Below are 19,802 nucleotides of genomic sequence, written 5' to 3' on the forward strand. Positions count from 1 at the left end.
ACTGGTTTACTAAGGTAGCTTTGGCCTTGTGGTTAACGAGGATAAATAAAAGCTTCCCTGTTTGGAATTTTAAAAATTCATTGGAGGTTCGCCTTCAGATGAATTGAAGACGCCTGCAATTTCATCTGCAGTAGGCTTATTATACCTACGACGATCCATATTTATCCTGTCTACAAACCCAAGTTCTAATTCACTGTCACCTTGTACAACCATTTCTTCCGAAGCTCTTTTGTAAATTTGTGCAAATGGATTTTCTAATAGAATTTCAGCTAGTTTTGACAATATTTCAGGTTTTAAGTCACTATTTTCTCGACGCCTTTGACGAATTTCTGTTGCTGTTGATGTGTCAATAATGTACAATTGGCCATACACGGGGTCTTCATCATGTTGAGGCAGCAAATCTGAGATTGAACGATAAATCTGTCCTTGAATTTTGAAACAGTATGGCCCTTTTCCTGGAATATCTTTCTTACTGGCTGAAAAATAAGCAAAAGCCATCGCACTGTTGCATTGTCGAATGAATTTATACAGTTGTGGGCTCTCTTCAAACAAACTTTCAAGTTCTACACAAGGGCGGTCCTAGACATATATTTTGGGGGGGGGTCACTGGGGGGCCTGGGGGGTATGGAATAACCCCCCAGCAAAGGAGGGGGGTCCGGGGGCTCCCCCTCGGGAAGAAATTTGGAAATAACGTGCTAAAATGAGTGGTTTTCAAGCTATTTTGAGGGCCTAGTTTAATGTGTTCAAGCTTCCCAGTTTATTTAAAGGTCAAAGAAATGTCTAAAAATAAACTTGTATAATGTCATGTTTTTGCATTATTGAGACTTGGGGTTTTAATATCAAAGGAATACCGCAACATTACAACACATTCAAGCATTATTGATTTACGAAAACACCCTTTCAACTCATGGTGGATGTATTTTCCTTCCACCATGCTTTCAACTGGTGCCAATGTGCATGCTAAACGGAAAATGTCCAAAATCAGACCAAGATTTCGAACCAGAAAACTTATTTTATCTAAGGAGTTTTTAAAAACTTGCACCCAACACGACTGCATTATACCTGCCCAGTAAGCAACAGTTAACCTACACAAAGTACACTACCCAACTAACGTTGCCGTCGGCGTCCCGTCACTGCTACTGCCTGGAGAATTGGTTCTCAGTGTTCTCATTTTTTCTACGCCAGTGCCAGTGGCATTTTACAAGGGGTCAACATGAGAATAAAGTTTTTGTGCAACGTTTTTGTGGTTGTGCTGGGAATTAAATCTGTTTCTTCAACATTTAAGTCTGAGACACTACCATTTTGTTGTTGTTTTATGACTAGCAACATGCCAATTGGGTTGTGGTATTCTTAAATATGATATCAGGTGCTCTAAATATGAATACTATTTAATACTGAAAGTTTTGAAATTTGCTACGGTAATCATTGAATTTACTGTAATTAAAAATTCCTAACGCTGAACTCAGATAAATTATTATTCAACTACCTTTCAAGCTTTGACTATTGATACAACTTCTTTTCTTTATCCAATATCCAAACCCAATTCAAGTTTTCAATCATCTAGGTTAAAATAAATGATAACATTAAATGCCGAAAAATTAAATAAGAAAAAGAATGCGGCCGAACGTCGAATGTCAGCATCGGACACTGCCGTTGCTGCATATGGCTGAAAGCGTCCGTCGTCTGCCGATCTTCCCTACTTTTCATAACGTACAAAAAACAGTCAGACTCGAACGATGAGTTTTAGCTTAGAGTTTGTAATTAGTCCTTTCGTTCGCCACAAGTGTAAAGACTACAATGAATTTCAATTTTGCAGAACGATTTGCAATAAAGATTATTAAAGTTCCCCTGGTATAATAGTTTATTTATATAAAAAATATTTTGGGGGGGGGTCACGACCCCCCTGACCCCCCCCCTGGGACCGCCCTTGGTTCTACATTAGTTTTTGACTGAGGAAGGTTAATAAATCCGTTATGGCAACATGTCATAAAATGATTATTCGTTAGTTCTTCTCTAAAATGAAGAGCACGACATTGAATGCACTCTTGGTCCAATAATCCTGCATCATGGATCTTTACATTTCTCTCGTCTACCATGGGTCTCCTAAAAAGGGGTTGTAACATATCTTGATTAAGTTCGTCATTATCTACTCTTGCTCTCCTACGCGCACTGTCATTCCTATGAACAGTTCCCCGCCTTTGTGGTATTCCCCTGGCGTTCATATTAATTACAGTACTTATAATGAAAAGAATATATATATCCAGCAGCCTACATACCAAAACATCTTGAATCCCTGGTGATTTTATAAAAGTATGATCGAATATGATTACTCTACGTTGTATATTCACTGCACTAAAAAAATTTACTTACGAAGGAATGCAAATACACCATTTTAGAACCAATAACATTTATAGGTTATTTTAGTTGTATATATTCACACAACCTTAACCTTAAAATGTGTAGAAATATAAAGAAAACAACATAATTTAAAATAAACTTGAACATATGATTTAAAAATAAAAACAAAACAGAAGTTAGATTTAATTTCGACTCTTTGATTATTTATACAGAATATTTATTCTATGTCGTTTATTCCTTTAACACGACAATAACGTAAAAGCATGAAAAAATAAAAACTTGAGTATATGATTTAAATATAAACAAAGAATGCAGACGTTTTTTCCGACTAATCTTCAATATTTCAGTTTTATTATAGTATACATTTCATAGGTGACTGGCTAAAAGTAAACCAAATGCGTGTATTGATCACTGTTTTCAAATCTGTGGCACAGCTGTTTTAATTTCAAAAGATGTAAACAAATTAAACCCCATGTTGTTTTAATAGGAAAAGTTTTATTCTGTTGCGAATTTATGGTAAAAAAATACCCCCGCCGCAGCAAACCTGCCGACTAAGCGAATTTCCATTTGTCTGAATTGATTTTCAGTTAAATATATTTTAATAACATTAGGTTTAACGAGTACCTAGGTTTGCTGCTACAAGGAAACTAATAAAGTATGTTTTTAAGTAAAATATTGATAGTTAAGTACAAAATAAATAAATTTGCCAAGTTTGATCAAAATATATTCATAAACAAGCAAACTACAACATTTGACAATATTCTCCATAAGAATAACATGGGAATTTTAAATTTACAATTTTTTTAATTTTCTCCGTTACTAATAATCGAACAAAAATACTTTTATATACTAAATTATTTTTTTTTTTAAGCTCTTTAAAAAGGTCTAAAGAGAAATTGGGAAATTTTGTGTTTTGAGGGTCAAAAGTGAGAAAACCCAATTTTTACCCCATAAAACCCCCCGTAAAGCCCCGTTCCCATGGTCCGATTGTGCTGGTTCGCGAACTCATTCAAGTTTATCCCGCTTTACACCTTTAAAACAAATTTCATCAAAATCGGACAAAAATTACTCAAGTTATCGCGTTCACGGGCGTATATATATATATATATATATATATATATATATATATATATATATATATATATATATATAAGTCTATATATATATACATATATAAAAATTTGAACGAATAGTGTTTTTGGCCTCTGGGGACATCAAAATGAAAAAGTAAATCGGTCCCGGGTCTAGGTCTTACCGTGCCACCTACGGTAATAGCTACTTCCCTATAGGGAAATTCGCTAATAAGAAAAATGAATAGTTTTCCCTCAAAATTCACGTCAAGACCTTTAAAATAAGACCCCTCCCATCCTTCTACGGCCATCCAGTCACTCACAATTTCTTTACAAAAATTTGACTTACGGAATTATATATATAGATCTGAGTACTCATAAGGTTAACATGGGAAACTCCAGAGCCACTGGGGCGGAGCCCTTTTGACGGATCTGCATCAAACTTCACACAAACCATCCTTGAATAATGCTTAATAATGCCTGAAAGTTTCATTACAATCTGTCGAGCGGTTTCGGAGTCCATAAAGGACAAACAAACAAACATACATACATTGGATTTCATATATATATATAGAAGAGCCAATGTTATTAAAATATTCTTCTTCTTCTCAACTTTATCAAATACAACACAGTTTAATTAACTTTTAGTCAAAACAAAACCATCAAAGAAATAATTAGATAACGCTGAAGTTTTTTTTAACGAGTGTCAGATAAGTAGTAGGAAACACGTTCCCAAACATAAGACCACGTGATGTACACATTGTTATCAGGAAAAATATAGTAAACAAACAGAAAAAATGTCTACGATTACAACGGTTATCGACTCAACTTTTGAACTTAAAAATGTACTTCGTAATCGAGGTCTGATACTGACTGCGCAGAAGTCAAAACCTTCAGAAAAAAGATTTGGTGAAATTTTTGCATATTATATCTTTTATTTGCTATCTAGGTAAAAAGATTATAAAATGATTACTTTATACTTATAGAGTCCACTTCAATCTTATGTTGCTCTTAATTCTACGTTTTAAATTTAATCACACAATTACACACATTTAGCATAAACTATGTTGAAACCTATGTTATCCTTGATATCACAGCATTTTCCCATATTTTTTTGTTAATAGTTTCTATATGCTTAGACACCTTTTGATGTAAAACAATGTTTAGGTTAAAAATTAACAAGGACATAAGTAGATATAATAGGAGAATATGACCCCACTTTCGGCGTTTTAGAGGCACTTTTAGGGCACTTTTTATAGGGGAAAAATGAGAAAAAAATGGAAGAGCTTTTTTTGGCCACTTTTTTTAAAGACCCAGCTCTCGACCTATACACCCCCAAAAATTTTCTACTTTTTTAATACTAAAAATCACGTCTGGAAATGGTGAGCTTTTTTTTGGCCACTTTTTTAAAGACCCGGATCTCGTCCAATACAAGCCCATACAAATGTTCAAACTCCATTAAAATTTCAAATCCACATCCATTCCCATGTATATTTTCAAAACCATGTGAGGTTTGCGCGTGAACTCGGGCACGCTTATGGCTATGTGTAAACTATGCCTGACTCAAATGAATGACTGAGAGTGTAACCTAATGACCCCAATCAAAACCAATTGTCAACATTCTCTGCCTGTCTGGCGCCAGTCTGTCTGGGGCAGGTTTAGACAATTACCAAATATGTTTGATTTGATTGACCTCAATTATTCAATTGTTCAATTTCAGTTTGTTCAATTTCCATTGTTAAGTTCTAAATTAATTTAGACAATTTTGTGGTATATAAGGGGGGCATTCTACGGAATCATCACTCACTCTTCCACCTGGATCTTCTTGTTATGGTAAGTCTTTGACATCTAAGCTAGACTATTGTAATATGTTGTCGCGTGTCGGGTCATGGGATCAATTGGTGACGTAATTGATGCTTGTACTCATACCCTGTATTTCTTTTAACTTAGGAGTGTAGCTAATTTCCCGAGTCCATTTTTCAAAACTTAGCTGAATTGAGTCACTAAGGAACTTGTAAAAAATGTATATAAGTCTATTTTTAAACACTTAGAGTATTTTGAACAGTCACCAAGGAACTTAAAATGTATATAAATCTATTTTTAAACACTTAGAGTATTTTGAACAGTCACTAAGGAACTTAAAATGTATATAAGTCTATTTTAAAAAACTTAGCCAAATTCACTCATGGGGGACTTTGAGTCAAAAGTTTGCACAAGTTATTATTTAAAAACTTAGCCAAACTTCATGCACTAGGGGACTTTGAGTCAAAAGTTTGCACAAGTTATTATTTAAAAACTTAGCCGAATTATACTCACTATATAATTTTGTCGAGTCCCTTTTAACATAGGTAACATAGTCTTCTCTATAACTAACACTCACTCTGTATATATGTAGACTCAGCAATCTGAATTGCTAAAAAGTATTTTTATTTAAGATTTTGGATTTAGTTTTGATTTAGAAAATTACAATTGCCAAATCTTATTGTACGAAATTGTTTTGAATATTAAAATTTAAAATTCTGATTTAAATTATTATTTCCCATTAATTGAAATTGTCTAAAATGTAATTTCCACCATATAGAAGATGCTAACTTTGTTTTTTAGTTACATGTCAACTGTGTGCTGCTTCTCTATCCAAAAAAGTAACTTATTTTGTTATTACTATTTTTAAGTGAGTCAAAAATATATACAAGTTATTTTTTTAAAACTTAGCCAAATTCACTCACGGGGGGGACTTTGAGTCAAAAGTGTGTACAAGTTATTATTTAAAAACTTAGACAACTTTACGCACCGGGGGACTTTGAGTCAAAAGTGTACAAGTTATTTTTTTTAAACTTAGCCGAATCTCAATCACTGGGGACTTTGAGTCAAAAGTGTACAAGTTATTTTTTTAAAACTTAGCCGAATCTCAATCACTGGGGACTTTGAGTCAAAAGTGTACAAGTTATTTTTTTTAAACTTAGCCGAATCTCAATCACTGGGGACTTTGAGTCAAAAGTGTGCACAAGTTATTATTTAAAAACTTAGCCGAATTATATTCACTATATAATTTTGTCAAGTCTCCTTTAAAATAACTAACACTAACTCTGTATAAATGTAGACTCAGCATTCTGCTAAAAAGAGTTTTTATTTAAGATTTAGGATTTAGTTTTGATTTAGAAAATTACAATTGCCAAATCTTATTGTATGAAATTGTTTTGAATATTAAAATATAAAATTATGATTTGAATTATTATTTCTCATTAATTTAAATTGTAAAAATGTAATTTCTACTATATAGAAGATGCCAACCTATTTTTTAATTTCATATATAAAAATGAAGACCACATGTCAACATTGTTTTGCATCGCTCTCCAAAAAAAGCAACCTTATTCGCCACTACAAGGTAATACATAAAATGAAGGTGAAACTGTGCAAAGTTTGTGATTTAATCTGTGATAGTAACATAGCTCTAAAATCTCATATATTACAAACTCATAAGACTTGTAATTTCTGTAAAAGAAATGTTGTTGGTCATTTTAAAAGACACGTAAATTCTTGTAACAAATGTCCATATACAATGATTAAATTTGTTGGTGAATCGATTAAAACTGAACTTAAAAGTACTCTTCAATCTTGTCCTCTACCAATAAAATGGACTTTAGTAAGGAGAATCAAATTTATAAAATATACAATAGATCAAAATGGAAAATTAGTTAATGAGAAAGAATGTATTGCAGATTTCAGAAGCCTTACTATACTAACCATTGAGAAGAGAGATTTAAAGCCTCAAATTGAAAATGCTCTTTTAAAGATTGATGCTTCCATACACAAATATCAAGCCGAAGGTAGTGGATGGATATATGACCACACTAAATATTGGCAGTTGCACGTTTACAAGTATAAGCCCCTAACTCCAAAGTCATACATTCCTACACCAGAAAGCATTAAATTGACAAAAGCAGTTTTAAATATAAAAAATTCGGATAATAAATGCTTCCTTTGGTCAATTTTAGCAGCTTTATATCCAAGGAATGCTAAACATGCTAATAGAGTCTCTAACTATGCACCCTATGTAGGTAAGTTGAACATGACAAATATAAAATATCCCGTAAAAATATCTGACATAGATCAATTTGAAAGAAAGAATAATATAAGTGTTAATGTATTTGGAGTTGAAGACCAAAAATTTATATATCCATTAAGAAGAACCAAACTAAATAGTAATACTCATATAGATCTATTATTATTACAACAAGGTCGTAAATCACATTACTGTTTAATTCGTAATTTTAATATGTTAATGCTGCGGTCTACAAAACATAACAATAAGAAGTATTTTTGCAAGTTTTGTTTACAACATTTTTACACCAAAGATAAATTAGAACATCATATAACATATTGTAAGAACTTTGATGCTCAAAGAGTGGAAATGTCTAAACAAGATACATTACAATTTAAAAATTATAAATATCAACTTAAAGCCCCATTTGTGATTTATGCTGATTTTGAGTGCTTTATAAACTCCAATATACATATTCCATCGGGATTTGCATTTGTTGTAGTAAAAGATTCTAAGATTATTTCTGAAGAGTTATATAGTGGTGCAAATGTTATGGATGTGTTTTTCGAAAGATTATTTGAGACTTATGATTTTATTAAAAGTCAAATGGTGATATATATTCCCCTTGTAATGACTCCTGAGCAAGAGGCATCTTTCCAAAACTCAACACATTGTCACATTTGCGAAAAGCCTCTATATTTTGATAGGGTACGAGAACATTGTCATTCAAATGGCCAATACCGTGGAGCTGCCCACAATGATTGTAATTTAAACTATAAAGTAACAAAGAAAATACCAGTATTCTTCCATAACTTGAAAAATTACGATGGACATTTAATTATGCAACACTTGGGAAAATATAATCGTAAATTAAATTGCATAGCCAAAGATATGGAAAAGTACATTTCATTCTCTGTTGATGATTTAGTATTTTTAGATTCCTATAACTTTCTGTCCCTTCCATTATACAAATTAGCTTCCAATTTAAATACATTTAGATTCATAGACAATCCACTACTACAACGCAAAGGCGTATTTCCCTATGAATATATGACAGGACCAGATAAGTTTGCAGAGTCTCTACCTCCAATTGAAAAATTTTACAGTACTTTAACTAAAGAACATATCTCTCCCATCGAATATGAACATGCTAGAAATGTCTGGACCCATTTCAATATAAATAATTTACAAGAATATCATGATTTATATCTTAAAACAGATGTATTGCTACTGGCTGATGTGTTTGAGACATTTAGAGACCTGTGTTTAAAAGATTACAAACTTGACCCTGTACATATGTATTCACTTCCTGGACTAACATGGGAGGCTTGCCTTAGAATGACTGGTATAAAATTACAATTATTTCAAGATATTGACATGCATTTGTTCATAGAAAGTGCAATCAGAGGAGGAGTCAGTATGATTTCCACACGTTACGCTAAAGCCAATAATAGATATATGGGAGAACATTATGATCCCAATCAAGAAAGTGTGTATTTAATATATTTAGATTGTAACTCGCTATACTCCACAGCTATGTGTGAGATACTACCCGTGGATGGATTTCGTTGGACGAATGAGATAGACTACAAATACAATCAAAATGATGAGTTTGGATACATTTTAGAAGTTGATTTAAAATATGATAAAAACTTACATGATTTACATAATGACTATCCATTAGCACCTGAGAAAATGAATGGAAAATTAATACCTAATTTAAATGACAAAACTAAATATATTTTACATTATAAAGCATTACAAAAATATGAGGAATTGGGTTTGATTGTAACAAAATACCATAGAATTTTAAAATTTAGACAGTCTAAATGGCTTGCGCCCTATATTAATTTTAATATTGAAAAACGCAAATGTGCTAAAACTGATTTCGAAAAAGACTTTTACAAATTGTTAAATAATAGTCTCTTTGGTCGAACAATTATGAATCAACGAAGGTTTCGCGACATATATCTCAAGGATGAGTCACTATTAACAAAATATGTTAATAATCCAAGGTTTGACTGTAGCAAAAAGTTTGATAACAATTTACATGCTATACATTTAAATAAATTAGTTGTAAAGTTTAATAAGCCGATATATTTGGGAATGACCATTTTGGATATTAGTAAAGTAATAATGTATGATTTCCACTATAAATATATGTCAAAATTTAAGAACAAAAGATTTCTAATGACAGATACAGATTCTTTAATGTATTCTATAGTTACAGAGGACTTTTACAAGGAAATAGAATGTGACTTGCACTATTTTGATACCTCTGGATATAGTAAAGACCATTTCTTATACTCTGATAAAAATAAAAAAGTCACTGGAAAGTTTAAAGACGAATTAGATGGTCATATTATGTATGAATATTGTGGTTTAAGACCAAAGTTATATTCTTACATTCCTCTAAAATGGTTATATGAAGAAGACAAGCAAGCTTTAGAGGTAAAGAAAGCTAAAGGAGCTGATGGTGCTACAGTTAAACATCTTCTCAGACATCAACATTATTTGAACTGTCTTGCAACTGGGCAAGATTACTATGAGAATGTGACAAGAATTAAATCTACAAATCATCATCTTCAAACCTTGACCATGAACAAGAAAGTACTATCCTATGACGATGACAAGAGGTTTATTCTAGAAGATGGCATCAACACCCTTGCTCTTGGTCATTATAAAATTGATCAAACATAAATCTATATTTGCCATTATTCTTCGACCTTTCCTTGTCTATTACAAAAAAGCCATATTTAGTTTTATCCCAGCATTGGTGGCAGAGATTTCTAAATTGGTTAAATGAAAAGTCATTACCAACATGATTGTTATATACATGTTTTAAATTTAAATCATCTTGTTTAAATAATATTAGGAAATTTACGTTATCACGTAAATGTTTGTGTACTTTGCTGTAAGATTGACACAAGTAAAAACAGTTAATATTTTTATGTCGACCCATTGAGAAAAATTGTGTAATATTTGGACCATTTATGTCATCAAATATGACAACTGACTGTGATTTTACATCATTTGGTGTGATTTCACAGTCAGTAAACGTGTGTAATTTCACTTCGTCACACAAACGAAATATTTCAATTATTTTTTTATATTTTTCTTGTTCTAAAGATTTTGATATTAAATATAGGTTTGTAAATTTTAATCCTTCCTTTTTTACAATTAAATTATAAATTACAACCGTCTTCCCACTTCCACTTGGACCACAAATAACACATCGAATATTGGTAGGAAATAGACCCAACTTCTTTGGTATATTTTCCTTAGTATGAACTATTTTAAATTTGTGTTTTTGTTGAATAAAAGACATTTTTTATATAATAAAAATGGTAAAAAATAATAAGAAAACATGTAAAAAGGGCAAAGGTTTATTCCTAAAGCCTTACAGGGGTCGAGGGTTATTGAATACTCTTATAAATAACCTTCCATTTAATTTGAAAATACCAACATATCAATACTGTGGACCTGGAACGAATATTCGTGAGAATTTAGCTAAAAATGTACCTCCAAAAAATAAGTTAGACTCTTATTGTAAAGAGCATGACATATTCTACATGAATAATCCCGATACCGCTGCTCGGAACAAAGCAGACATGAGATTAGCAGACTTAGCTTGGACTAGAGTAACGGCGAATGACGCAAATCTTGCTGAAAGAGCTGCAGCCTATGCGGTGACAAATTTGATGAAGGCAAAAGCGAAAATGGGAATGGGATTAAAATTTAATAAAAAATATGGACAACTACCAGCTGTTAGAGGCCGCAAAAGACGTGCCTCACTTCCGGGGGGTGTACCTAAAAAACGAGCTAAAAAATCTAACACCAAAAGTAAAAGAGTGCGGAATAGTTAATTTAGACAGTTCATCTGGCACACATTGGACAGCATATCGTAAAAATAAAGATATTGTAATTTATTTTGACCCATTTGGAATCCAACCTCCAAAAGAAATAATTAAATATTTTGAGGGACATAAAATATTCTATACAACCGATCAAATACAAGATTTAAATAGTTCTATTTGTGGAATTTTATGTTTATCATTCATAAAAAATTTTTGTTTATAAAAATGGATTCATTTACTATAACATTTTCGGGTACAGAGCCAGAGCTAAAGTCAGTGTTCTTTCCTCCCATAGAATTAAATGATGATTATGTTATTGGATTAGTAGATTTTCAAAGTTATAATTCTATATTTAATGTAAAAAAACCACTTAATACTTTAACATATTACAAAGTAGAGAAAAAAACATTACCAAAGGGAGAGATCTTAGTTGATGATTTAAACCAGTTATTAGATGGTAAACTTAAAGTTATAATACATAAGAATGGAGAAGCATTAATTAATACTAAAGTCAAACTTTTATTCAAAGGGCTTATTCCAAAATTAAATAAACTTAAAGGCAACAAATTAACCATTGGAGAAGGTGATGATGTTTTCTATTATGACCACAAAGCTCCAGTTACAATAGAAATTTCTGAAGGAACATATGAGGTGGTTGAGCTTGCAAAGGAAATTCAAAAGCAAATCCCAGACTTTTTCCTTACAGCTAATAATAAAACTATGAAAGCGACATTACTTTCTAGCCACGTGTTTGATTTTACAAAACCATGTTTAGGGTCTGTTTTATTGGGATTTAAAGGTGTTTCTACTCCTGGTGTTCAGTTTGAATCTACAAATAAAATAAACATTAATAATGTAAATGTGATTAGAGTAAAATGTAATATTGCAAACGGGTCCTATTTAAATGGAAACAAATCACACACCATACATAGCTTTTATCCAGAAGCTCCTCCTGGCTACAAAATTATTGAAGTTCCAAGAAATATTATATATTTTCCTGTAAATAAGAGAAGTTTAGATGTTGTCAGTATTACATTTGCCGATCAGCATGACAAGGCAATTGACTTTAATGGAGAAGAAACTACAATTACTTGTCATATAAAAAAGATATGAGAATTTATAAGAATTTATCTATAAGTGTACAAAATGCTAGGTTCCTAAAGTCAATAGGACTAAAGTTAAAATTTTCTATTAATAAAAATGGAAGATTTTCTAGACGTTACAGGGAAATCCCAATTCGACGATAGTGTGGTTAAAATTACAAATCACTCCTATGTTCCCCATAACACTTTAGCAATAAATAATTCTGATGAAATTCGAATATGTATTAATAATCAAGATTTGCTAACTCTCCCATGTAGGAGTTATCTATATATTAAGGGAGAAATTGAAAATCATGATAAAGGTCATTTTATAAATAATGCATTTGCATTCTTATTTGATGAAATTAGATATGAAGTCGCAGGTAAAGAAATAGACATTGTAAGAAACCCAGGAATTTCTAGTCTTATGAAAATATTGAGCTCTTACAATAAAACAACTAAATTGTCAAATGTGGCATTTGATTCTGACACGAATTTAAAAGAGTTCCATAAAGGTGGCAAGTTTAGTACTTGTTTGCCATTAGAGCTGTTAATGGGTGTGTTCGAGGATTTTAATAAGGTATTAGTAAATGTCAAACAAGAATTGGTGTTGAAAAGATCCAAAAATGATTTGAATTGTATATTAACAACCACTAGTGCTCCAGCCAGTGGTGCTGTTGATACAATTCCCAAAATTACACTTAACTCAATTCAATGGGTGATGCCACATGTGATACCATCAGATGGGGAGAAGTTACAATTACAAAAGATGTTACTGCAAAATAAAAATTTGCAAATTGCATTTAGAAGTTTAGAGTTGCATGAACTTCCATCATATCCCAATACTACAAGACATACATGGTCAGTAAAGACATCTTCCAGTTTGGAGAAGCCTAGGTATATTATATTTGGTTTCCAAACAGCTAGGGATAATAGTGCACGAAAAAGAACTGATGAATTTGATCACTGTAAATTAAAAAATCTCAAAGTATTTCTAAACTCTGAATATTATCCTTATAGTGATTTAAATCTCGACTTTGAAAATGGAGATGTCTCTAAAGCTTATGAGATGTTTATGAGGTTTAGAGAGACTTACTATAATACTATCCCAGATCCTATGATTAGTAGGGCTGAGTTTATGAAGAAATATCCACTAATTGTAATAGACTGTTCTAGACAGAACGAAACAGTGAAGGAAGGAATTGTTGATATTAAATTAGAGATTGAAACTGCAGAAAATGTGCCAGCAAATACATCTGCATATTGTTTGATAATACATGATAAAGTGTTTGAGTACAATCCTTTGTCAAATGAGATAAATAAAATGTAAATAAAAGATGAAAAACATTCAACAAGAATTGGTTGACTCTGCAAATCAAATACGAGAGAAATATAGAGCTTTAAAACGTGGCAAGTTTCTAGAGGCTGAAGAGAGGTTTCAAACATTCCAACCTTTAATAGAGCCATTACAAGAATTAAAAAAAATCGCCAAAACAGAGAGGCCTCGAATGGAGATTCTCCCAATGACTCCATCTAGAATACCAATAATACCAAGATTGCAACCATTACAGCAATCCACCCCACAGAAATTAGATTTTGGTCTTTTAGCATCAGACTATTTAGGAAATTACCTCAGTAAAAGTAGTATGACAGACACTACATATGGTATTAGACGAGAAGCAAATAAATTTTTTATTGGAAATAAGGAAGTTGATATTGCCAATGATGATGTTACAATTGCAAATAAAACCTACAAGGGGACAAAAGGTTTGTGGCAATTGTTAACTTTAAAAGAACCTGAGGATTATACTCCGGCCGATTTGCAAAATTATAAAGAGATTTTGGAAGCTACAAATGGACATTTAAAGAGTTACAAAGATGGTGCACCAATTTCAAGTAATAGACATACTAAATATCTTAATATAATTAAACCTCTTTTTAAATCTGTTGGTGAAGGTTTGAGACAAGTGACTGGTAATAAAATAGACTACATTTATTGGGATGATCCTAATGAGCTTGTAGATAGGTTAAGACTTCTTTGGCTAAGTCGCCAAGCCGGTAACTCAGGAGTGGATAATGAAATAGATTCCATTATTGAGGAATTGAGAGAAAGTGGTATTATTTATTAAATAAAAATATGTTTATAGATAAATTTTATCGTTTATATAATCCATACGATAAGCCTGCAGAACCCAGGGCTAGTAGTGAACCTACTTTAAATTTACAAGACGATAGTTGGAATGGTTTAAACCGTAAAATTGGTAATGTTAAAGATGGGGAGTTTGTAGATGATGTATCAACTTTGAGACAGACATTAACTAGAAAAGGTGATATCTTTTTACAAGGTAAAACTAAATTTGAGTTTTTAGAATCTAAGAATAAAAATTGGAATGCTAAAAAACAGAAAATTACTAATGTGGAAAGGGCTGAAGGTTTAGATGATGTGCCCACTTTACAACAGACTTTAATACGAACAGATGGTGGTATATTTGTACAAGATAATAATAATTATGAATTTTTAGAATCAGAGAATGGTGTTTGGAATGCTAAGAAACGGAAAATTACTAATGTAGAAAAGGGTGAAAGTTTAAATGATGTGCCCACTTTACAACAGACTTTAATACGAAAAGATGGTAAATTTGTACAAGACGATAATAATTATGAATTTTTAGAATCAGAGAATGGTGTTTGGAATGCTAAGAAACAGAAAATTAGTAATTTGATGGAAGGTACAGATAGTAAAGATGCTGTAAATGTTTCACAAGTTCCAAAAATGGAAGTAGGCTATTGGAATTTTAATAATAAAAGGTTAGTACGTGTTAAACCTGCCATTGATGACACTGACTGTGTTACAAAAGAACAGACCATAACTTATAATAAAAAACTACATTGTTGGGATGCCAAAAATCAATTTATAAGAAATCTACCAGAGGGGGAACATTCGGATGATATTTGTCTAATGTCACAATCTATGCATTACGATGGATCAAAATTTGTATATGGAGAAAAAAAATTTAATTTGATGGAATATAATCCTGATTTATTAGTTGCTGACCCCACATCTTTGAGTGGATTTAAGTATATAGATAATAGACCATATATACCAGAAAACTATGTATTTAAAAGAATGGAAGATAATCTATTGATTGGGGCTAATGGTGATGTATTTAGAGTTACAGGAAAGGATGATGTTATAAAAAATGAATGAAATTGCATACGAACTTCATAAGCCTGCAAGAAAGAATTTCATTAGAAGGTCTTTTAAAGTATTAGGTATAAACGAAACCATACAAATAGATTTAATTGATATGCAAAACTATGCTAGAGAAAATTCTGGCAATAAATATATTTTAACTTTAATAGATACATTTTCTAAAAAAGCTTATGCTGCTCCACTAAAGAATAAGACAGGGTTAGTGGTTACAGAAGCCATTAAAACCATTCTACCAAAGGGGGTTAAAAACATTCAATCTGACAATGGAAAAGAATTTTTTAATCAATATTTTAGCAAACTAATGAAAAACTTAAATATTAATCACTATCACACTTTTTCTACAACTAAGGCTGCAATTGTGGAGAGGTTTCAGAGAACTTTAAAGAATTGGCTATATAGAGAATTTAGTGCTCAGGGAAGTTATAAATGGTTGGATTTACTTCCAAAGTTAATTCGAAAATATAATAATAAAGTGCATAGATCTATAGGAATGAAGCCTAACCAAGTAAATGTTAAGAATAGTAAATATGTACATGAGAGGTTGACTTCTAAAGTAGAGCAAGTTAAAAAGCCAAGATATAAGGTAGGTGATAGCGTAAGGATTTCCAAGTATAAACATGTTTTTAGTAAAGGTTATACTCCAAATTGGACAGGGGAACTATTTACAATAGCAGAAGTTAAGAATACAAAGCCTGTGACTTATATCTTGAAAGATGAAAATGGCAATATAATCAGGGGAGGCTTCTATACAGAGGAGTTGTTAAAGACCAAGTATAAGGACATGTATTTGGTAGAGAAGATAATTAGGAAAAAAGGTGATTCATTGTATGTCAAATGGCTTGGGTTCCCAAGTAGCCAGAACTCATGGATTTCCACTAAGGATGTCCAAGGGAGCACGTCATGAGCCGGGAGCGTGCCCGAGTTCACGCGCAAACCTCACATGGTTTTGAAAATATACATGGGAATGGATGTGGATTTGAAATTTTAATGGAGTTTGAACATTTGTATGGGCTTGTATTGGACGAGATCCGGGTCTTTAAAAAAGTGGCCAAAAAAAAGCTCACCATTTCCAGACGTGATTTTTAGTATTAAAAAAGTAGAAAATTTTTGGGGGTGTATAGGTCGAGAGCTGGGTCTTTAAAAAAAGTGGCCAAAAAAAGCTCTTCCATTTTTTTCTCATTTTTCCCCTATAAAAAGTGCCCTAAAAGTGCCTCTAAAACGCCGAAAGTGGGGTCATATTCTCCTATTATATCTACTGACATAAACAAATAACTAACTATGTAAGCAATATGACAATAGAGAGTATTCTTTAGCATAACCATGCTAAAAAATTCACACTACTATCTAGATTCAGGAGGCTCTTGATAGGCATCTCCAAACCGCATAATCGTATCTTTTTCAATAGTGTTGGCTTCATAAAGCGTATGGCACCAGTCACTAAACAATTATACAACTTAAATTGTCTGAGTATTCAATTGCCACAATAAGATCTTCCTCCGTCACGACTTCATTTGGGCTGTAGTGGTGTCGAGCCAATTGACAAAAGCCATATTTTGTAAGTTGAATAGGCTGTACATAGAAGCAGAAGCAGAATTGGCACACCGTTGTATAGCGGTTGTGGTTGTGCTGTCGTGACGTAACAGCTGTGGGTCACGTGATCACGGGTGTGACAGGTGCGGTAGTCACGTGGTATGCCATGTGACTACCGAGTACTGACTACCGCTCTGACGCATTGTCGCATTGTGACGTAAGCGAGAACAAAGGTTTCTTTCCAGTATTGTTGTAAAGTTATGTAAATAAACCAGCTGATTTTCTAAAGCACCTATCTTTTGATTAATTTATGTAATTTGTTTGTGAACCTCAAGATTATGGACGAGGTGTTTATGAGTAAAACAATATAACATGTGACTTATTTTCAGTATAGTAGCTATGTATTTCAACAGCAACAATGTAATTTCAACTCATATGATCCAGTGAATTTAGCGTGAAGGAATGCATAGGCAGCATACACCTTATTTTTATACAATAGTATACTAGGGCCTATCTGTATTGTTATAGTGACCATAGATCTAATTTGTAACAATCTCTACTCTACTGCCATAACTAATAATCCACCTGATTTGTTGCTTTGTTTCCTAATGCTGATGTAAATTTTCTTACTACACGACTATAACCTTAATTTATTATTCACGTTTTGCTTAAATTATTCGACCCATCCTGTAAGATAGGACTTGTCATCCCACTTACTGGGCTTGTCTATAAATAGTTGTGACTAAGATTATGACGTAGGCGGCGCGTCGACGGCGGCCAATCGCTTTTCATCTATTAATTGAGCAAATACCTCGCTGACTACGTCAATAAAGTTGTGTAAGAGCATTGACTATAACCACAACGGTAAGAGCTATTTAATACTCGGCCATTGACCAATGCAAAGATAGTCACATTTGGACGTCTTGACTCTTTCAGTTTTAGTAGTACGGTATAGTACATTGAGATTGTACTGTAATTGTATAAATGCAGTGTTGTTTATAACATAGCTTGGCAAAAATGATTGATATAAAATTAGTTTGAACACTTTTATCAGATTTTAATAAAAAATATGGAATTGATTGGTGGTGGATATGTCTTCAACTACAACAAAGTAAGTTGGTGGTGGAAAAAAACAATCGTACATGCGTTAAATTGACAAAAGATTTTGAAACTATTGTATATGGGAGAGGTATAAACTATAGGGGTTGGACAATGAACGTGAACACACTGGGAATAATAATAATAGACACCCACAGAGAATTACTAAGTATGTTTCCTTTGGAAAGTTTAGACGGATGGTTAAATGGGTTCTAGAAAAAAAGGACAAAAATTGCGAAATAATTGACAGAAAGCATTGACGAAAACATTGAAAATGCATTGAAAGGATGAAGGATGTCCGTCCAGTGGATTTTCAAGTTCCAAACTCTCAGATAAAACGAAAATGTTACCAAACAAAATTGTCATGTCAGAGCATTTGTAATAATTCGAATGCAACCAAACAAAGCTAAATGCTGATATCCCATTTATATTTTGAAATAGAGAGGCGCATCCTTATGATGGTGGTGTGATGTGGTGGTGCAACCATTCTCAGTATTGATGAATAAATCATGATTCACAGGACACGTGAAGGACCTTCAATAATTTTAACAGTTTTAAACTAAATTGTTTGCCGTGATCAATGACTGTCACGCGAAGCAAAAGCAATCCTAGCGTTACAATATTGTTTCCTACCACCAGAAATTAACTTATTTATTTTATTTCTCTCCAAACGGTTACACCATTAAAAAAAAAATGCATGGATACCTATAAACAAGTTTGTTTCTGATAGGTAACCTTGTAAATAACACACAGAGAATAACTTTTTAGATGAAAAGGGTTATTCAGGTTATGTTTGTTATTTTAAAGATTGTGTAATTTCTTACCGGTGTTTATTTAAAGTACCCCTGTACCGGATCTACGGCTTTGGTTGGTGAAGAAACGACAACTGTGAACTCCACTGATTTAGCGACATTCCCGTTCTAGAGCGGCAAAAAGCTATTTTGCGGCTGTTTACAGGTGTGGCAATGTGACAATTTCCACGCAGTGGTAGGAAATGGCAATTGCATAAAACTAGAGTCAGATTTTTACCATGGAAAACATGTTTGTTATTTTACCATACAATAAAACATTAAATTGGGGGAAAAAATTATAATTATTATTATCCATGAGACTTGATAACGAGATAGAAGTAATAATTAAAACTCTGCCCAATTAAATATAACGATTTTGTACATATGAATCTCCTGTAATACTATGCTTGAACAAAAGATTGTATTACATCAATTTTATGCATTGTAATTGAATTTACTTGAAACAAATTTTTTCTGCAGTGCGGTATCTTTAAAATCATTTACACGTCATAAACATCATTATCCTATTATTCTTAGTCCGATGAAAAATTTAGTTAAACAGTGCGGTGTTTAGCCTACTCTGAAAAATAATTTTATGTCTCAATATTAGTTTTATTATGCATTATTTATTTGAAACGTCAGATTTATTTTCAAAAATTCTGAATAAACATTGATTTGAATACAAAATGCAAAATGTAAGGAAATGATGTGGCATGTCTGGAAGGTGGGAGTCGCTGGTGGGTTGTTATTGATTTTGTTT

The sequence above is a fragment of the Macrosteles quadrilineatus genome, unplaced genomic scaffold, assembly GCF_028750875.1.
Source record: "Macrosteles quadrilineatus isolate MER2022 unplaced genomic scaffold, UCM_ALF_1.0 Scaffold_3__2_contigs__length_128488019, whole genome shotgun sequence".
Lineage (NCBI taxonomy): Eukaryota > Metazoa > Arthropoda > Insecta > Hemiptera > Cicadellidae > Macrosteles > Macrosteles quadrilineatus.